This window comes from Salvelinus sp. IW2-2015, linkage group LG22 (assembly GCF_002910315.2).
Source record: "Salvelinus sp. IW2-2015 linkage group LG22, ASM291031v2, whole genome shotgun sequence".
NCBI classification, from domain to species: Eukaryota; Metazoa; Chordata; class Actinopteri; order Salmoniformes; family Salmonidae; genus Salvelinus; species Salvelinus sp. IW2-2015.
In genome coordinates this window covers 10,641,978-10,649,713 of record NC_036862.1, presented here as the reverse complement: position 1 = coordinate 10,649,713, position 7,736 = coordinate 10,641,978, and positions in this window count along the sequence as shown.

Below are 7,736 nucleotides of genomic sequence, written 5' to 3'. Positions count from 1 at the left end.
AAATAGAAAATGTCTTTGTTCAAGTCGGTGGTTGAGGACAACATTTCTTAACCTCTTGGATGAATCTCAGATATTTGGAAGTGATCAGCATTACATGCGCCGTTAAGTGCGATCCAGCAGTTCCTGTTCCACAACAAATCAGCACCAACCAACATTGCTGCCTGGTATAACAGATATAGGCCTGAGAGACAATTTATACTTGATCCGAAAATGTGGTCGGAGGCGCTGTATGGATGGTGTGACGCAACTGCGGAGCCTCCGGAGGCATGCAGAGGCCAAATGGAGCTCGGTACCGCATCTCCGTGTGCCTCTCATGTTTTGGAACAATGCGGAGGGCTCCGTATAGCTCCGCCTTGACATGATTGGTTGACGGAAGGTGAGGGCGGGAGGGTGTGCAAAAACACAAACTCACTTCCTTGACAACTTCCTTCACAACAGCTCTGCGCAGCTCGGCGAAGCACAACAAGGATGAATGCCCTGACTTCTACAGACGCCATGTCACCGTAAATGCTGCACGACCAATGCAGACGTCGGATTGACCGTTCAGCGCCTTTAATGCCCAGGAGTTTACGCTACTGCTAATCTCTGTTCATCATATATGCATAGTCACGTTAACCATACCTACATGTACATACTACCACAATAAGCCTGACTAACCGGTGTCTGTATATAGCCTTGCTACTGTTATTTTCAAATGTCTTTTTACTGTTGTTTTATATCTTTACTTACCCACACACACACACACACACACACACACACACACACACACACACACACCACACACACACACACACACACACACACACACACACACACACACACACACACACACACACCACACAACACACACACACACAACACACACACCTTTTTTTTCCACTATTGGTTAGAGCCTGTAGTAAGCATTTCACTGTTAAAGTCTCACCCTGTTGTATTCGGCGCACGTGACAAATAAACTTTGATTTGATTTGAGTTGAGTTGAGGAGAACCAAGGACACACCTCCCTCTAGTGGTGTGATGAGAAATAACAGGGGGACGGACGTGTTGTTTCCACTCAATACAAGACTGGAAATACATTGACTCATTCCTCTGGTTCTCTCCAGTGGGCAAAACATATATGACACGTTGACGGCAGCGACAGACTAATACTGCAGGTCACTAAATGAAAAGAGGCCTAAAAGGCAAATGTGATTCACAGGGTGGGCTTGGTTAACAGACATGTGAATGCATCTGTTCAGTTCAATTAAAAGAGCATTGGACTGGTTAAGGCTTGTATAATACCACCCTCTTGAAGGAAGCCGCGGGAAACAGCAGCAGGGGGGAAAACAACTGTAGAGAGAGCAGTAGCCGAACTTTAGATATTACCAGTGGTGGAAAAAGTACCCAATTGTCATACTTGACTAAGAGTAAAGATACATTAATAGAAAATGACTCAAGTAAAAGTCACGCAGTAAAATACTACTTGAGTAAAAGTCTAAAAGAATTTGGTTTAAAATATACTTAAGTGTCAAAAGTATATGTAATTACTAAAATATACTATAAATCATTTCAAATTCCTTATCTTAAGCAAACCAGACGGTACCATTTTCTTATTTTATTAATTTACGGATAGCCAGGGGCACACTCCAACATTCAGACATCATTTACAAACGAAGTATGTGTGTTTAATGAGTCCGCCAGATCAGAGGTAATAGCGATGACCAGTTATCTTGATAAGTGCATGAATTGGACCATTTTCCTGTCCTGCTAAGCATTCAAAATGTAACGAGTACTTTCGGATGTATGGAGTAAAAAGTACAATATTTTCGGAATTAAGGAATTAAGTAAAAGTAGTCAAAAATATGAATTGTAGTGTACAGATACCAAAGAAAACGACTTAAATAGGACTTTAAAGTATTTTTACATAAGTACTTTACACCACTGGATATAACCTTATCTCATGTACAAACCTTCTATTTACGTCAATGCATTACTGTACATTATTGATACAGATCTCAAAGTAGTACTCGATATACAACAGTCTTACATTTGACATCAGAACAGTCTAGCACGCAGATGGGGGCCAATGTCATGATACACAGTTCGTTTCTGCAGTGTGAGCTGTAACAGTAGCTGTCTCTGAGCAGAAAGGCCTCGTGTTCAGTGTGTTCTGAATCTCGGGAAGCGGGGTGGAGGAGTGAGGAAGGTGAAGGTGTGAAAGGAAGTCCGTCTTGAGGTTAAAGGGACGGCTGTGGTATTATCACTTCCTATAAAGGGGACGGGTGTGGTACTATCACTTCCTATAAAGGGGACGGGTGTGGTACTATCACTTCCTATAAAGGGGACGGGTGTGTACTTATCAACTTCTGATAAAGGGGACGGGTGTGGTACTATCACTTCCTATAAAGGGGACGGGTGTGGTACTATCACTTCCTATAAAGGGGACGGGTGTGGTACTATCACCTCCTTCACGAAACCCATAAACTCTCGGAATCAGTTCTCAACCTATTTCACGCTCAGCCTACGCATGACTCGTAATAACTCTCCCTTAAATAAGATGCTGAGTTGCTTTCACATTTTAAAGAACAACAAAACCAATAGTCATTTACAGGAAGGAGAATGAGCCTGTAGAATTTTCCCACCACCCAAACATGACTTGACAATGTTAAAATGGGTACACTATGGTGTGCATTGTAGGACAAAAGAGGTCATGTCAGGGAAAACACAATACAAATACCTCCCTTGCGAGAGAGGAGACCGAACAAGCACAGGTGGACCTTTGCTCGCTTATCCAGCCCTCCTCCAAATTTAGGCTTTCCCCCCCCAAAAAAAACAGCAGAGAGTAAATGCCACGCTCCGAAAATAGCTTCCGCTGATCCTTGCAGACAGTTAACATTTCCACCTGGGCAAAAAACTATGAAACAAACACGATTTCCTCTCAGATAGATAATAGCCCCGTTGTTAACACGTTTGCTGTGTTGTTGGCGGTTGGAGGAGCACGGCGTCAGCTGCATTGTGTGAGTCATTTGTTTTAGAATCTGTCTCCGAGTCTTGAAGATGGTTAACATTTGTACCGGGGCAAATGGATTAATTAGCCAAAAAACGACTTCTCTCAGATAATAATACGGGTAATGAAGTGAAGGTCACGTGGTGAAGTGTGAACCAGAAATCCAAAGGCCCAGAGCCAGACATGTTACCCCTGCTCCAAGAAAGCTAGCTCACATGCAGAGGCACACGTGTGTGCACACGTGCACTCCTGTGTGTGTATGTGTGTGTGTGTGTGTCTGTGTGCGCGTGCATGCGTATATAAATGTGTGTGTGTGAGTACTGTCTAAGGGGGGTTCAGTGGGGGATAATGTGGAATTAGCCTGGCTGCACAGCTCCTAATTGCCTCCTGTAGGATTACAGAGACAATAGCAGCAGCTGCAGCCCCGGCAGACATACAACACATCACATCTCCCTATAGGATCAACATCTGCACGGTGCACAGTCAGTCACAGAGAGAGAGAGAGAGAGAGAGAGAGAGAGGATGAGAGAGAGAGAGAGAGAAGAGTATGAGAGAGAGAGAAGAGAGAGAGAGAGAGAGAGAGAGAGAGAGAGAGAGAGAGAGAGAGCAGAGATGAAGAGAGAGAGAGAGAGAGAGAGGAGAGAGAGAGAGAGAGGGGAGAATGAAGAGAGAAGAGAGAGAGAGAGAGAGAGAGAGAGAGAAGAGAGAGAGAGAGAGGCGATGAGCGAGAGCGAGAGCGAGAGAGGGGAGAAAAGAGGGAGGGAAGAAGGTAGGAGAGAGGGTGAAAGGAAGCAGGAGAGAGAAGGTGAGAAAACAGAGAGAGATGGGGAGATGCGCGGGGGCAGAGGGGAAGAGAGGAGGGAGAGGAGAAGAGAGAGAGGGGAAGAAGAGAGGGGAACAGAGGTGGAGAAGAAAGGAGAGAGGGGTTGAAGGGAGAGAGGGAGGGGGAGAGAGATGGATGATGTAGAGGAGAGAGTAGGGGGGATCAGAGGGGGAGAGAGATCTGGAGATGTAGAGGGAGACAGAGGGGGACAGAGGGGAGAGGGTTAGAGATGTAGAGGGAGACAGGGGGGGACAGAGGGGAGAGGGTTGGAGATGTAGAGGGAGACAGAGGGGAGAGGGTTGGGCAGAGACAGCAGACAGAGAAGAGGAGCACGACAACTCTCATCTGACATGACAGTGTGTCTGTCCATCACCTTCCTGCTCTGACAGTATGGCCGCATCCCAAGTGCCACCCTATTCCCTATAGTGCACTACCTTTGACCAGAGGGCTCTGGAAAAGGAAAGGAAGGGGGGTAGTGCATTATAAAGGGAATCGGGTACCATTGAGACGCAGCATATGTCCACACATCAGACATGGATAATCTCAATACCGTAGCTATAGTATAAACATTTCAACCCAAGATGACTTTCTGAGAAAAGTGTGAAACGTGAGAAAAGAGAAAAGAGATCTGTAAGAAAAAACATGAACCTATGAAAACTATTGACAAAAAAACTCTAGATTAGAAAAACGCTCCTTAACGACACCTGGAGACAAGGAAACGCCACCGTGAACTTTTACCTGTCAACAGACAGACGGGCGCTCAGCATCCAGGGAAGCATGTTTATATAATAACTGGGGAGAGGTACGTACTATGGGTGTTTTCTCCGTCTTCCACAAGAAAAACGCCTCAGGTGAAACACCATCTTCAGCAAAAAGAGACAAACAGACAAAAGAGAAGGAAAACACAGACAGAGAAAGGAGAGGACTCACCACATTTTGCGAGGCATCTTTGCACGGTGCGAGTTACCCGACCTCCACTCCTCCTTTCAACCCTCTGTCTGTCCTCACTATCCCCTCACAAACACACACACACACACACGCAGCCCTGATTATGGCGCTATTAATGAGGTGGTGTGCTTTGGGTGCAATTGAATGCAGAGAGCTCTCTTTGTAGTGGCAGGGGAACGAGGAGGCGAGAAAGGAGGGAGAGAGGGGGGGGGGAGTTGTTGACAGCCACCATTAACCGCAGGAGCGCGCCCCGCTGGTCCATCAGCAAAAATCACATGACCTTGCTCTACATGCAAGTAACCAAACAACACAACAACACACACACGCACACGCACACGCACACGCACACACCACACACACGACACACCGGAACCATATTGTAACTAAAAAGGCTTGTGACTGTCCAGAATTTGTTTCAAAGATTTCAGAAGAATGAGGCAAAGCTCACTCAAAAACAATTTACTACACAAAACACCACCACAACCACACACACACACACACACACACACACACACACAACACACACACACCACCACACCACACACCACACACACACACACACACACACCACACACACCACACACACACGCACACACACACACAACACCACAACACACACACACACTCACACACCACAACACACAGCCTCTAATGAGAGCTGTGAGCGAGGGGGAAGGACGGCGAGCGCGACAGCCCTACAGCAGCCGGTGAACAACAGACACACACCTGCAGCCAGCTGCGTTGAAGTTCCCATTCTCCCTCCACCACGGCCCCCTGTTCTCTCACCAACATGCCCGGGTACGTGACCTCGCTTGGGGGACACACAGTGGGGAGCTCCAGGGAGCTAGAGTGGCAGCAGGAACCTGGCCCTCCACTGCTCCCTGCTCAGCCTTCGACAGACAGACACACACAGACACGCAACCCAGCAGCCCAACAACCCAGCCAGCCAGTTGACCAGCACTAGTCAGTACCGTTACAGCAGGAGCATGGCCCACACTCAGTCACGACTACCTCATTCATATTCAGGCCCACTCCAAACAGCATTATACAAACAGACAGGCAACAGGCCAACCTTATTTAACATATCCTGTGTGGGGCGGCATGTTAAAATACACCTTGTGTGCCTCCCAAATGGCACCCTATTCCCTACATAGTGCACTACTCATAGTGCACTACCAAAAGTAGTCCACTACGTAGGGAACACGGCGCCATTTGGGAGGCAGCCTTGATTTGGAGGGTCTCCAACGGATCACAGAGTAGGGTGCACTCCTCCTGATTCTACTCAACACCAAGGACACAGAGATAGTGGAAAGGGTAGATGTATAACTGAGATGATGAGAAGCGAAAGAGAAGAGAAGAAGAAAAGATCATTGATGAGTGTGTGTATTTGTGCGTGGCAGTGAACTTGGTCATCCCAGGGGTGGCTATGAATAGCTGTGGGGTTGTGAAGCAGAATCCGGATCAATGTGCATGTCCAACGGGAGATTAACACAGACTACTCCATCTCTAGCTGTACCGCAAAATGCTCCTCTCATCGCTACGGCAACGTCTATTACAGGGGTGGGCAAAGTTTTTGGCTCGGGGGCCACGTCGGGATTTCGGACAGGCTGTCTTGTGCCTTTTACTGAGGAGCGGCTTCTATCTGGCCACTCTACCATAAAGGCCTGATTGGTGGAGTGCTGCAGAGATGGTTGTCGTTCTCCCATCGCCACAGAGGAACTCTGTAGTTCTGTCAGAGTGACCATTGGGTTCTTGGTCACCTCCCTGAACAAGGCCCTTCTCCCCCGATTGCTCAGTTTGGCCGGGCGGCCAGCTCTAGGAAGAGTTTTGGTGGTTCCAAACTTCTTCCATTTAAGAATGATGGAGGCCACTGTGTTCTTGGGGACCGTCAATGCAGCAGACATTTTTTGCTACCCTTCCCCAGATCTGTGCCTCTACACAATCCTGTCTCTGAGCTCTAAGAACAATTCTTTTGACCTCATGGCTTGATTTTTGCTCTGACATGCACTGTCAACTGTGGGACCTTATATAGACAGGTGTGTGCCTTTCCAAATCATGTCCAATCAATTTAATTTACCACAGGTGGAGTCCAATCAAGTTGTAGAAACATCTCAAGGATGATCAATGGAAACAGGATGCACCTGAACTCAATTTCGGGGTCTCATACTGGTGTTGTATACTTATGTAAATAAGGTATTTCTGTTCTAAAAACCAGTTTTCGATTTGTCATTATGGGCTATTGTGTGTAGATTGATGAGAGAAAAAAATATTACATCAATTTTAGAATAATGCTGTAACGTAACCAAAGCATGCTCAAGTCGATTTCCAAGCTTATAAACCCAGGGTCGTTACAATATTGTTACCTTTATTTAATCAGTCACCATTTAATCAGTCACCAACGGCTGGCCATGCCTTCCTCCTGGCGACTCCAACCTTGGCCAACAGCTCCACCCCCCCCGCTGCTACTCGCCCAAGCCTCCCCAGCTTCTCCTTTACCCAAATCCAGATAGCAGATGTTCTGAAAGAGCTGCAAAACCTGGACCCATACAAATCAGCTGGGCTTGACAATCTGGACCCCCTATTTCTGAAACTGTCCGCCGCCATTGTCGCACCCCCTATTACCAGCCTGTTCAACCTCTCCTTCATATCATCTGAGATCCCCAAGGATTYGAAAGCTGCCGCGGTCATCCCCCTCTTCAAAGGGGGAGACACCCTGGACCCAAACTGTTACAGACCTATATCCATCCTGCCCTGCTTATCTAAGGTCTTCGAAAGCCAAGTCAACAAACAGACCACTGACCATCTCGAATCCCACCGTACCTTCTCCGCTGTGCAATCCGGTTTCCGAGCCGGTCACGGGTGCACCTCAGCCACGCTCAAGGTAAAAGAGAGAAGGATTCCGATTTAAATTGCCTACCTACCTCATGCCTTTGCACACATGTAATATAGGATTCTACTTTTTTTCTACCATGTTACTCA